Genomic DNA, 15,266 nt, shown 5'->3' on the forward strand with positions numbered 1-15,266 from the left:
GGGGGGGGGGAGGATGGAAGAGCCAGGAGCAGGAACTGAGCTCCTGCCCCCTCTCTGCCTCCTCTCCGCCCCTCTGCACTATTTGCAATGGGGAGAGACGGGATGGGGGTGGGGCTAATTCTCCAAACTTAGCCCCACCCCCTTCCCACCTCTTTTCATTGCAAATAGTGCAGAGGGGCGGAGAGGTGGCAGAGAGGGGGCGGGAGCTCAGTTCCTGCTCCTGGCTCTTCCATCCTCCCCCCCTGCAGATGAGGACGACTTATATCGGCTCGACGTATAAACCGAGCCGATATACGTTCGTGGGAATGCAGCCTTAGGCCCTCTGCAGACGGCCGGGTCAGATCCGGCTGCGAGAATTCTTGCAGCGGGACCCGACCAGAGCGGCTGCAGAGAGCAGCGCGGGCACTCACTTCTCCCACGGCCCCGCCTCTTTTATGTGCCAGCTGCCGGGCAAAAATACGGCATGCTTCGGTTTGTTTGCCGCACGAGATTTCGCACGGCCAAACCACGGCCGCCTGCATAGGAGTGCGTTTGTTAACGCACTCCTATGTCAGCTTCCCGCCGTGGAATTTCCGCCCGTCTGCAGGCGGCCTTCGTTTAGATTGTAAAATAACAAAAACAACAGAAATAGATAAATATGTATCTAACGCCAGGAAATAATTTATAAAGCGCCTGAGATTTAACTGACTAATAAAAGCAGCTACGGTTACCCGGATACAGCTGGTATCGAGACATGCACTGACTGCACAACATCCAGGCCCTCCACACATACTGACATTTTTAAAATCAGAGATGGGTTATATGCAAGAATTTTCTTGTACATACCACGTTTCCCCCAAAATAAGACACTGTCTTATATTAATTTTTGCCCCAAAAGAGGCACAGTGTCTTATTTTCGGAGGGAAGGGTTTTACGCTCGCCTGACCCTCAGCGTCTGGGTCCCTTGCACTGGTCTCCGGCTCTGCGGCAGGCTGCAGTGTAACCCTCAGCATTGACACAGCACTCTCTTTCTGCTGACAGGGCTTTGAATACCCCCCCTCCAGCAAGTGAGTGCTGTGATTGGATCACGAACACCGTTGCTCAGCCACTGCACTGGAATGCTCACTGCAGACATTCAGATTGTAAGGAAAGAATACAGCCCTAGGGTATACCTGGCTAAACAAACAATTACCAAGCCTAATGGTTATACGCTCCCAAACACAAAATAATAAATTGTATACTTCATTAACATGTATGCACTCAAAAAAGGACAAAGACACTTTAAAATAAAGGAGGCTGAGCTAGATCTGGAGTATGTCCATAGAGGGACTAAGCGTATGTTAGCTAGGCAAGCTGAAAGGGTATGATACAAAAGTGTGAGTTAATAGAGGTGCTATGCAAGCAGCCTGATTATAAGTTTCCTAGGTAGGCTGAAAGGGCCGTCATCTATAGCCTCTATCATATTTACATAGCATGCTGTCCTCAAGGAAACAACATAACTACAGGCAGCCAATACTGGGACGCACAGGGTGGTAGTTGATAGAGATACTATAAGAAGAAGCCAAAATGTAAGATGCAGTACATTGCGGTGCTAATTATGTCCTAATCACAGTTGTGACATGGGCTGGAAATATCAGAGAGATCTCTGTATATTCAAATAGCATATGAGCTGCTGTGCTGCTATGTTATCAAGTACACTGCTATGCTGATTGTGCATTGAACACAGTTGTGATATAGATTAGCAATGTCAGAGTGGTCTCTAGTACACACACAGCATGCAGTGTTTTGGGAAATAGTGTAACTTTTGGTGGTCAGAGAAGTCTCTATTAAACCACAAAGGGACTACCTAGATCAGAGATGTCAAACACAATTTCACCGAGGGCCACATCAGGCTTATGGTGACCTTCAAAGGGCCGATTGTAAGACAGTACAGTAAGGGCTCCTTCACACAAGCGTATTTGCGTACATAATATGCAGTGAATAGAATCCATTGATGTCAATGAGTTCATCACATGATGTATATTTTCACACAGCATGACCTATTCTGTTGCATACTATGCACCGCAACGGGCAATTGAAGGTAATGGGCCGCGCAAATACATGGTGATTGTGCAGGAACCTGTGTATTCACTGCATATTTGCGCACCATTTCAGTGAGCCCATCTGCGGTCTTTTTTGCGTGCCCAAATATGCAGGCATAAGCGATTGCACAAATACGCAGCGTATTTGTGTGACCAAAATACGATTACGCCCGTGTGAACGACCCCTAATAGTGACCCCCATAGTGGTCGCAGTAGTAACAGTGACTCTGATAGTGGCCCCAGTAAAAAAAAAAAGACACTCATAGTGGCCCCAGTAATAACATTGACCCCCACAGTGGGCCAATTAGTAATATCGACCCCCACAGTGGCCCCCGTAGTAATAGAGACCCCCACAGTGGCCCCAGTAGTAATAACGACCCCCACAGTGGCCCCAGTAGTAACAGCGACCCCCACAGTAATATTAACCTCCTCAGCAATATTAACCCCCATAATAATATTAACCCCCCTCAGTAATAATATTATCTCCCTCAGTAATATTAACATCCACAGTAATATTAACCCCCTTCCGTAATATTAACCTCCACAGTAATATTAAGCCCCCTCAGTAACATTAAACTCCCTCAGTAATAATATTATCCCCGTTAGTAATATTAACCCCCCATAGCAATTTTAACCCCCCTCAGTAATAATATTCCCCCCCCCCCCCAACCCATATACTTACCTCCTCCTTGCTGTCAGCGCCGCTCCCCCTCTGCTGGCCCTGAGCCTGGATGCACTCTCCTGCGGAACTGAGGAGCAGGGGACTCAGAGGAGGAGGATCCTGGCTGCACACTGACGTCAGAGTGTGTGCCGGGATCAGCGCTGCCAGCATCATTACCAGCGGTAGCTGTGGCACACCAGCTGGTAATCGCTACAGTGGTGAGTGGCTGTCAGCACGCCGCGGGCCACATAAAATGAGGAAGCAGGCCGGATTCCGCCCGCGGGCCTTGTGTTTGACACATAGTAATATAGTTTGTTAGGCCGAATGAAGACAATGTCCATCTAGTCCAGCCTTCTATCCTCCTGTGTTGATCCAGAGGAAGGCAAAAAAAACCCCAAGAGGCAGGAGCCAATTAGCCCTTTTGGGGAAAAAATTCCTTCCCGACTCCCTAATGGCAATCAGACTATTCCCTGGATCAACCCCTAATGGTTCCTACTTGCCTGTATACCTGGATTAACAATTAACCTAAGATTTATATCCTGTAATATCCTTCCCCTCTAGAAAGACATCTAGTCCCTCTTAAACTCCTCTATGGATCCTGCCATCACCACATCCTCAGGCAGAGAGTTCCACAGTCTCACTGCTCTTACAGTAAAGAATCCCTTTCTATGTTGGTGATGAAACCTGCTTTCCTCTAGACGTAGCGGATGCCCTCTCGTTACTGTCGCAGTCCTGGATATAAACAGATCATGGGAGAGATCCTTGTATCATCCCCTAATGTATTTATATGTCATTTGGTCGCCCCTTAGCCGTCTTTTGTCTAGAGTAAATAATCCCAGTTTTGGTGCCTCTTTGGGTATTCCAGTCCCTTCATTCCATGTATTAGCTTAGTCGCTCTTCTTTGAACCCCCTCAAGCACTGCAACATCTTTCCTGAGCACCGGTGACCAGAACTGTACGCAGTATTCCATGTGAGGCCTGACAAGTGCCTTATATAATGGAAGGATAATGTTCTCGTCCTTCGCCCCTATACCTCTTTTAATGCACCCCAAGACTTTATTAGCTTTTGCAGCAGCTGACTGGCATTGGTTAGCCTACAGTTTAGCCTACTATCCACTAGTACCCCCAGGTCTTTTTCCATATCACTTTTCCCTAGTGGTACCCCATTTAGTGTATATTGGTGACATCCGTTTCTCCTGCCCATGTGCATAGTCTTACATTTATCAACATTGAACTTCATTTGCCATTTTCCTGCCCAAGCCCCCAGCTTATCCAGGTCCATTTGTAGCCGCACATTGTCCTCCGTTGCATTAATTATATTGTATAATTTTGTGTCATCTGCAAATATTGATATTTTGCTGTGCAGCCCCTCTATCAGGTCATTGATAAATATATTGAACAGAATGGGGCCTAATACCGAGCCCTGTGGCCCCCGCTAGCGACTGTGGTCCAATCAGAGTATGAACCATTAATTACCACCCTCTGCTTTCTATCTAACTTTACCCAGTTACACACGTTTTCGCCCAGTCCGAGCTGTCTCATTTTGTATATTAGCTTATTATGAGGCACGGTGTCAAATGCTTTAGAGAAGTCCAGATATACAAGATCAATAGACTCTCCCAGGTCCAGCTTAGAGCTTACTTCATCGTAGAAACTGATTAGATTGGTCTGACATGATCGACCCTTCATGAATCCATGCTGGTGAGGAGTTATTCCCTTGTTCTCCTTGAGGTGCTCATCGATGGCGTCTCTCAGAATCCCCTCGAAAAGTTTACCTGTTATGGAAATGAGACTTACTGGCCTGAAGTTACCAGGCTCACTTTTGTTCCCCTTTTTATAAATTGGAACGACGTTGGCAATGTGCCAATCCAATGGTACAACCCCGGTCTTGGTAGTGTCTAGAAATATTAGATATAGCGGCCTAGCTATCTCGTCGCTTAGTTCCCTTAGTATCCTTGGGTGTATTCCATCTGGGCCTGGTGATTTGTCGATTTTAGTCTACTTTAACCAGTTCCGCACTTCCTTCTGCGTTAGGTATGACATATTTTGTGAGGGGTTCATTTTATTCCCCTGCATCTCGTGTGGCATTTCCTTTTCGATTGTGAATACGCTTCAAAAGAAAGTATTCAATAGATTTGCCTTCCCTCCATCATCTTCAATGAATTCTCTTGCATTATTTGTTAAAGGGCCAGCGCTCTCCCTGCAAATCCTTTTGCTGTTAATATAGTTGAAAAATAGTTTCAGGTTGTTTTTGCTCTCTTTGGCGATCAGTCTTTCTGCTTCTTCCTTAGCAATTTTGATCCTATCTTTGCATATTTAGTTTTTTCCCCTGTACGAATTTAGCGCTTCTTCGCTGCCTTCTTGCTTTAGTAGTTTGAACGCTTTCTTCTTTTCGTTTATTGCCCCTCGTACCGTCTTGTCGACCCACATTGGTTTCCTTTTACTTGAAGTTCTTTTATTTTTAAAGGGAATAAACTGCTCACATGAAGTGATTAGGATCCTTTTAAACTTTTCCCATTTGTCCTCTGTACTGATATTTTTGAGGATGTTGTCCCAATTAATGTTACCGATAGTAGTTCTAAGCAGATCAAATTTTGCTTTACTAAAGTTTAGTTTCTTTGTCGCTCCCTGATGAGGCTTCTTATTGAATGACAGCTGGAAGTTGATTATATTGTGGTCACTGTTCCCCAAGTGCCCCTTAACCTGCACCCCCTTTATACGTTCCGGTTTGTTCGTTAGTACTAGGTCCAGAATGGCCCTCCCTCTAGTTGGTTCCTGCACAAGTTGGTTCAGGTAATTGTCTTTAATTACTCTTGAGAACTTATCACCCCTATGAGATTTGCAGGTTTCGTTCTCCCATATTATATCTGGATAATTAAAGTCCCCCATGATAATTACTTCATTGCGGTTTGACACCTCTTCTATCTGCCTTAATAATAAATTTTCAGTTTCTTCCGTTACTTTTGGTGGTCTATAGAAGACCCCTATCAAGATTTTGTTATTTTTTTTCTCCCTGTATTTCTACCCACAGAGATTCCACCTGTTCTTCTCCTACCCCTATATCCTCCCGTAGCCTCGGCTTTAAGTTCGATTTGACGTACAGACATACCCCTCCCCCTTTCTGGTTCCTTCAGTCTCTTCTGAAGAGATTGTACCCCTGCAAATTCGCCGCCCAATCACACTTATCATCAAGCCATGTTTCCGTTATTCCAACTATATCATAATTTTCATCAGTCATTCTCGCTTCAAGCTCACCCACTTTACCAATCAGACTTCTTGCATTTGTAGTCATACAATTTATATCGTTTTCTTTTTTTGTTTTTTAAATTCGTTTTGTTGCTATTCGTACTAATGGCTGATCTAACAGTTCTAACTGTACTAACCCCACCCCCTGCTCGACTCCCATTCCCATTTCTTTGACCCAGGTCGCTAGCTACACTGACTACCCCACTATTTCTCTTTTTGCCCTCCCCCCCGGTCCCTAGTTTAAACACTCCTCCAGCCTTCTAGCCATCTTCTCCCCCAGCACAGCTGCACCCTCCCCATTAAGATGCAGCCCATCCCTACGGTAGAGCCTGTAGCCGACAGCAAAGTCAGCCCAGTTCTCCAGAAACCCAAATCTCTCCTTCTTACACCAACTCCGGAGCCACTTATTTACCTCCCTAAGATCCTGCTGCCTTTCTAGTGTGGCTTTAGATGCAGGTAGTATTTCCGAGAAAACTACCCTGGAGGTCCCCGCCCTAAGCTTGGACCCTAGGTCCCTGAAATCATTTTTAAGCCCCTCCATTGACCTCTAATTTGTTCATTGGTGCCAACGTGCACCATGACCGCTGGCTGCTCACCAGCCCCTCCCAGTAATCTGTCAATCCGATCCGCGATGTGTCAAACTCGAGCGCCCGGAAGACAACACACCGTTCTACGATCCTGGTCTTTATGGCAGATTGCCCTATCTGTCCTCCTTATAATTGAGTCCCCCACCACTAGGACCTGTCTAGCCTGCCCTACGCTCCCCGTCCTCGTCTCACTGGAGCAGTCATCCTCCTGGCGCTCAGAGGGCAGGTCGCGCTGCAACGGTGCTGGCTCTGTAATGGCATCCCCCTCATCTGTCAACTTTGCAAACTTGTTGGGTTGTGCCAGTTCAGGACTAGCCTCCCTGGTTCTCTTCCCTCTATCCCTCCTTCTTTCTGTCACCCAGCTTCTTGCCTGCTTCCCCTGCTCTTCCGTACTACCACCCGCCCCTGCCTCTACCCCAGCGAGTGCCTGCTCAGTGAGCACCAAACTCCTTTCCATGATGTCAATGGCTCTCAGTGTTGCCAGTTGCCCATTTAGATCCAGGATTTGGGCTTCTAAATGTGCGATGTGCATGCATTTTGCGCAACAGCATGCACCCTCGATCGGCTGATCAAGGACCGCATACATTGCACAAGTAGCACACAGGATGGCATTGCCAGGCATGGAGCTCATCCTAATGGGGATCTACAATTTACTTGTGGAAGTAGTGAAGATAGACTTGTTCACACTCCGCTCACACACTGCCGCCTATGCGCAACCACTCACACGCTGTCGCCTCTGCGCAACCGCTCACACGCTGCCGCCTCTGCGCAACCGCTCACACGCTGTCGCCTCTGCTCAACCGCTCACACGCTGCCGCCTCTGCTCAACCGCTCACACGCTGTCGCCTCTGCTCAACCGCTCACACGCTGCCGCCTCTGCTCAACCGCTCACACGCAGCCGCCTCTGCTCAACCGCTCACACGCAGCCGCCTCTGTTCAACCGCTCACACGCAGCCGCCTCTGCTCAACCGCTCACACGCTGCCGCCTCTGCTCAACCGCTCACACGCTGCCGCCTCTGCTCAACCGCTCACACGCTGCCGCCTCTGCTCAACCGCTCACACGCTGCAGCCTCTGCTCAACCGCTCACACGCTGCCGCCTCTGCTCAAGCGTTCACACGCTGCCGCCTCTGCGCAACCGCTCACACGCTGCCGCCTCTGCGCAACCGCTCACACGCTGCCGCCTCTGCTCAACCGTTCACACGCTGCCGCCTCTGCGCAACCGCTCACACGCTGCCGCATCTGCTCAACCGCTCACACGCTGCCGCATCTGCGCAACCGTTCACACGCTGCCGCCTCTGCGCAACCGCTCACACGCTGCCGCCTCTGCTCAACCGCTCACACGCTGCCGCCTCTGCTCAACCGCTCACACGCTGCCGCCTCTGCGCAACCGCTCACACGCTGCCGCCTCTGCGCAACCGCTCACACGCTGCCGCCTCTGCGCAACCGCTCACACGCTGCCGCCTCTGCGCAACCGCTCACACGCTGCCGCCTCTGCTCAACCGCTCACACGCTGCCGCCTCTGCTCAACCGCTCACACGCTGCCGCCTCTGCGCAACCGCTCACACGCTGCCGCCTCTGCGCAACCGCTCACACGCTGCCGCCTCTGCGCAACCGCTCACACGCTGCCGCCTCTGCGCAACCGCTCACACGCTGTCGCCTCTGCTCAACCGCTCACACGCTGCCGCCTCTGCTCAACCGCTCACACGCTGCCGCCTCTGCTCAACCGCTCACACGCTGTCGCCTCTGCTCAACCGCTCACACGCTGCCGCCTCTGCTCAACCGCTCACACGCTGCCGCCTCTGCTCAACCGCTCACACGCAGCCGCCTCTGCTCAACCGCTCACACGCAGCCGCCTCTGCTCAACCGCTCACACGCTGCCGCCTCTGCTCAACCGCTCACACGCTGCCGCCTCTGCTCAACCGCTCACACGCTGCCGCCTCTGCTCAACCGCTCACACGCTGCCGCCTCTGCTCAACCGCTCACACGCTGCAGCCTCTGCTCAACCGCTCACACGCTGCAGCCTCTGCTCAACCGCTCACACGCTGCCGCCTCTGCTCAAGCGTTCACACGCTGCCGCCTCTGCGCAACCGCCTACACGCTGCCGCCTCTGCGCAACCGCTCACACGCTGCCGCCTCTGCTCAACCGCTCACACGCTGCCGCCTCTGCTCAACCGCTCACACGCTGCCGCATCTGCTCAACCGCTCACACGCTGCCGCATCTGCGCAACCGTTCACACGCTGCCGCCTCTGCGCAACCGCTCACACGCTGCCGCATCTGCTCAACCGCTCACACGCTGCCGCATCTGCTCAACCGCTCCCACGCTGCCGCCTCTGCTCAACCGCTCACACGCTGCCGCCTCTGCGCAACCGCTCACACGCTGCCGCCTCTGCGCAACCGCTCACACGCTGCCGCCTCTGCGCAACCGCTCACACGCTGCCGCCTCTGCGCAACCGCTCACACGCTGCCGCCTCTGCGCAACCGCTCACACGCTGCCGCCTCTGCGCAACCGCTCACACGCTGTCGCCTCTGCTCAACCGCTCACACGCTGCCGCCTCTGCTCAACCGCTCACACGCTGCCGCCTCTGCTCAACCGCTCACACGCTGTCGCCTCTGCTCAACCGCTCACACGCTGCCGCCTCTGCTCAACCGCTCACACGCTGCCGCCTCTGCTCAACCGCTCACACGCTGCCGCCTCTGCTCAACCGCTCACACGCAGCCGCCTCTGCTCAACCGCTCACACGCAGCCGCCTCTGCTCAACCGCTCACACGCTGCCGCCTCTGCTCAACCGCTCACACGCTGCCGCCTCTGCTCAACCGCTCACACGCTGCCGCCTCTGCTCAACCGCTCACACGCTGCAGCCTCTGCTCAACCGCTCACACGCTGCAGCCTCTGCTCAACCGCTCACACGCTGCCGCCTCTGCTCAAGCGTTCACACGCTGCCGCCTCTGCGCAACCGCCTACACGCTGCCGCCTCTGCGCAACCGCTCACACGCTGCCGCCTCTGCTCAACCGCTCACACGCTGCCGCCTCTGCTCAACCGCTCACACGCTGCCGCCTCTGCTCAACCGCTCACACGCTGCCGCCTCTGCGCAACCGCTCACACGCTGCCGCCTCTGCGCAACCGTTCACACGCTGCCGCCTCTGCGCAACCGCTCACACGCTGCCGCCTCTGCGCAACCGTTCACACGCTGCCGCCTCTGCTCAACCGCTCACACGCTGCCGCATCTGCTCAACCGCTCCCACGCTGCCGCCTCTGCTCAACCGCTCACACGCTGCCGCCTCTGCGCAACCGCTCACACGCCGCCTCTGCGCAACCGCTCACACGCTGCCGCCTCTGCGCAACCGCTCACACGCTGCCGCCTCTGCGCAACCGCTCACACGCTGCCGCCTCTGCTCAACCGCTCACACGCTGCCGCCTCTGCGCAACCGCTCACACGCTGCCGCCTCTGCGCAACCGCTCACACGCTGCCGCCTCTGCGCAACCGCTCACACGCTGCCACCTCTGCGCAACCGCTCACACGCTGCCGCCTCTGCGCAACCGCTCACACGCTGCCGCCTCTGCGCAACCGCTCACACGCTGCCGCCTCTGCGCAACCGCTCACACGCTGCCGCCTCTGCGCAACCGCTCACACGCTGCCGCCTCTGCGCAACCGCTCACACGCTGCAGCCTCTGCTCAACCGCTCACACGCTGCCGCCTCTGCTCAACCGCTCACACGCTGCCGCCTCTGCTCAACCGTTCACACGCTGCCGCCTCTGCTCAATCGCTCACACGCTGCCACCTCTGCTCAACCGCTCACACGCTGCAGCCTCTGCTCAACCGCTCACACGCTGCCGCCTCTGCTCAACCGCTCACACGCTGCCGCCTCTGCTCAACCGTTCACACGCTGCCGCCTCTGCTCAATCGCTCACACGCTGCCGCCTCTGCGCAACCGCTCACACGCTGCCGCCTCTGCGCAACCGCTCACACGCTGCAGCCTCTGCTCAACCGCTCACACGCTGCCGCCTCTGCTCAACCGCTCACACGCTGCCGCCTCTGCTCAACCGTTCACACGCTGCCGCCTCTGCTCAATCGCTCACACGCTGCCGCCTCTGCTCAACCGCTCACACGCTGCAGCCTCTGCTCAACCGCTCACACGCTGCCGCCTCTGCTCAACCGCTCACACGCTGCCGCCTCTGCTCAACCGTTCACACGCTGCCGCCTCTGCTCAATCGCTCACACGCTGCAGCCTCTGCTCAACCGCTCACACGCTGCCGCCTCTGCTCAACCGCTCACACGCTGCCGCCTCTGCTCAACCGTTCACACGCTGCCGCCTCTGCGCAACCGCTCACACGCTGCCGCCTCTGCTCACACGCTGCATCCTCTGCTCAACCGCTCACACGCTGCCGCCTCTGCTCAACCGCTCACACGCTGCCGCCTCTGCTCAACCGCTCACACGCTGCCGCCTCTGCTCAACCGCTCACACGCTGCCGCCTCTGCTCAACCGCTCACACGCTGCCGCCTCTGCGCAACCGCTCACACGCTGCTGCCTCTGCTCAACCGCTCACACGCTGCCACTCACGCTGCTCACACGCTTCCGCTCCCCTGCTGCCGCCTCTGCGCAACTGCTCACCCGCTGCCGCCTCTGCGCAACCACTTACACGCTGACGTGCAACCGCTCACATGCGCTAGTGTGAGCGAACTGGCGAAAGTCCATGCATATCAATGCCCGTGTATGCAATGACGGCGATCATGAAATCTCGCAATTCAAATTTGTTCGTGTGAGACCGGCCTTATACACATATTATACTACTGTATTACTGCAAGGAGCAAGACTTGTATTCAGATTATGCTTTAAAGAGAGTAAGACACTATGGAAGGTTCAACAACAAGAATGTATTCAAACCAAATGACAATCAAGCCTCGTGGCGAATAATAGTTTACAACGTAGGACAATTAGATATATATACAAAGAACAATATCTATAGACAAAGCAGAAGGGTAGAAGATAGTAAGTTACATCACATCATTAGCTACATATTAACTAAAAGGTTACAGATCATATATTACCGTCACCAAAGGTTTCCTTCACTTCTAGGGGTTCAACAGATGACACCCTCATTCTGTCCCTGAAGCGTCCATACTACTCCAAGCTTACAAGGCTTCTTATCCTTCCATCAGAGCTCCAAGGCTTCTCATCCTTCTGACTTGAGAAGATATGACCTTTTTATGCCAATAGAAATGACTATAGGTCAGCATTCCAAATTCTTCCAAACAGAAAGGTGCTAGCACATAACCCGGAGAGGCCAGAATAACCTTCGCTGTAACCATCCCACCCAATAAAGACAGACTCCTTCTTCTTTGGATAACGTGGCCACAGCAGCCAATTTAATTACAAACTGTACATAAAAACCACTAAATACGAGGGGGAGTCTGTGGAGGCACAAAATCTGGTGCAACCATATTAGGAACTGAACCCTGCCCCCGCCGGACCAACGCAACACAAGCCGTCCATGGGGTGGCTACTACTACAGTGACTTACAGCTGGAGGGAGTCTACTACTGCCCCCTCACCAGCCAAGTCACGTGCACCAGATGTCATAAAATTAACACCAAGGAGGGAGTCTTAGCAGGTGAGACCGTGCCTACCCAACTCCCTCCCCCACACACACAATTTCCACTGACTGCGAGGGCCCCCCACCTGCCAAGCTGCCATCACAAAAAAACATTCTCCAACACACCAAACTCTCGGGCGGGCAAGCGAGTGGGACTCACTTGACTCACACCTAAAGATGGCGCTGACCTCGACCCTCCCCCCCCTTCGTTAAATAACCCCCCACCTCCTTCTCTATCCACCAATTCCCACTTTTACCTCCAATTTTCCAAAAAGTTCCCCACTATTGCCCTAACATTAACCCTTCACTCACTGAATCCCTCCCCATTATCTCCCCCCCACCCTGTGTCATGATGGCCTTTGACTTAAAGGGGCCCGAGCCCCCTCCGCTACAGCCCTATCCTTGACATGTGGGGGGGCAGAATAACGTCCACTTTAACCACCCCACCCAATAAAGACAGACTCCTTTTTCTTTGGATAAAGTGGCCACAGCAGCCAATATATTTACAAACTGTACATAAAAACATTAACCAATATTTTCTCGTGCTGGGAAACTACTCAGATCATTACTGCCCACACGAAGGACTAGAATATCCAGGCTCCGATCCATACACGCATAACCCTCCACCTCCCGCATTACCTGGTACCACTTTATCCCCCTGATGCCCAACCACCACACCACCGCCTCTTCCCTACAGAAGCCCAGCTGTCTCCCTGTAGGTTGCAACTTGGCCCTCTTCACAGCCCAGTACACATAGGAGTTGGATGCTCCCGACCTGCAAAAGGATAAAAAAAAACATGAATCAATACACAATCTGCCCCCCACCCCCCAGACTAAACAACAAAAACACGCCTTTTTCCTCACACAACCTCCCACTAACAGTCCACCAATTCAGGACGAACGTAGAATCGTACCGCTTCGACTCCCACTTCCCCAATCCTCTGTACTACATTAGCCGACAGCCCCTAACTTGCCGCCTCGGTCGTGGCACCAATCCTAAAATGATGTGACGAATACCCAGCACCCGGTAACCGTAGTGCTGCCACTTTCAGCAACACACCGTTAAATTGAAACTGGGACAAAAAGGATCCATCCTCATGCAGGAACAACTGACCCCCATCACCTACTCACTGCTTCCTATACTCCCTGAAATGCCGTACCAGGCATATAACTGCCCCCGATACCCGCCCCAAACACACCTTCCTCCCTCTACCCAGCTGGTCCGTTTTCAACTGTCACAGCCAAATCTTCAACACTTCGTCCAGCAGAATGACATCATCCACAGCCAAACCGCCCTGTTCCCCCTCGATGGGGGACACCAGCTCACTCAACCTAAACGCCCCAAAAAAGGCAAATGCAAAAGCACAACTGAACAAACGCTCCTCAAAACCGTCCTTGAAAATGTTACCGAGTACCACACCAATTCTTACCAACAAACCGTACGTTATCAGGCGTCTCCTGTCTCTAACCACCTGACCTTTCCGAAACCCCGGCAACGCCTGCCGCACCAAGAACGCCTTAGTTAAATCCTGCCACCCCTGCAACTTAAAACCAAAAGACCATCCCTGTGTGAGGGTATATATATAAATTGCCATATGTGTTTTTTATGCTTTTATACCTATATGCAAGTTTTATTCAATTCCAAATGAAAAAAAACTTATATGTCGCCTTACATCAGATATTCGAAGGCTGAGAGAGATGTTCTAGAAGTTCAGCAAAGAAGAACCAGACATGAAGGCCGCATGTACTTGGCCGATTTCCCAGAAGCGCTGGAACAAGATATCAAGATGTTCAAATGTACATAATTTTCACTGTCTTAGGCCCGAAATCCGGACTTCTTAGAATTGAGTGGGTGATTCTTTGTACTGGAGTTAATTGAATACGTGATTTTCTGTACGTAAGCCAGAGGCGCCAGTATCAAGATAATGACTGTTATATGATTTTCACTGTCTCAGTCCGCAAATCCGGACTTCCCATATATGGTTATAAGCCCATCACCCCCTAGTGGTGAGGGGACAAAGGGTATAAGATCTCATGTAATCTGTAATAAAGCACGACGACGACGTGGGCACAGCTGAGAGCCATGTCCCGTGTGAGAAACTATACCAGACCTCTGTGTGGTGTCTCTTCTTACGGCCGGCAACGGGGCAAGTGGGGTGGGCCCGATTGGTGCTGTACTTAGAATTTTTACCCTGATACCTGCACTGTCACATCCCCTAGCCACGCCAACAACGCCATCTCCTCATCCTCCTCAGACACCTGTCTCCCCAAAACCACTCACCCTCTGTTGCCAGTGGTCCCAAGTCGCCTGGTAAACCGTCCATGTGCCCTGTGCCAGCGACTCTCAATCAATCATTCTGCCACACGTCGACCACGTTCCATATCTCCAGTGGACAAGGCAGACCCTCTCTTTCCACTTCCGGCACCAACGCACCACAATGCTCCCACTGGAAACGAGAAAGAGCATCAGCTATACTGTTGTCTACCCCCGGTACATGAACCGCCACCACACACGCATTCAAGGACAAACAAGCCAATACCAGATGCCGTAACAAATCCACTACTGGCGGTGAGCGAGCTGTCACCCAATTCATCACCTGTACCACTTTCATATTATCACAATTGAAGTGCACCTTCTTATTCTTGAGCCAATCTCCCCAAATTGACACCACCACCACCACGATTGGAAACAATTCCAGTAACACTAAATTTCTCACTGCCCCTAAACTCCTCCACTCTTCCGGCCACTGAATAATTCACAATCAAAATAGTCCACTGCTGGGTCGATAAACAATGACTGACCGTTGTACTTCCCCAAAAAGGAGGCACAAACTGCTAAATCCGCCCGAATCTTGGCAGAGATCCGAATGAAATGATGCCCTGCCTTCACCCCCGCTGTTGCCCCATTTTTCTACAAAAATACGCCCCATCGGCATAATCCAACAGGCAAAATTCAATTTACCTAGGAAAAACTGCAGATCCCGCAGGGTAACTTTCCTAGAATGAGACGCTCTCATCAAATCGTGGCACAACACCTCCAGCTTGTCCTCTGGCAGCTGGCACTCCAGCCGCTCTGTATACTCAAACAAATAACCAGCCCCTCTGTTTTTTTCCGGTG

The sequence above is a fragment of the Eleutherodactylus coqui genome, chromosome 5 (genome assembly GCF_035609145.1).
Source record: "Eleutherodactylus coqui strain aEleCoq1 chromosome 5, aEleCoq1.hap1, whole genome shotgun sequence".
Lineage (NCBI taxonomy): Eukaryota > Metazoa > Chordata > Amphibia > Anura > Eleutherodactylidae > Eleutherodactylus > Eleutherodactylus coqui.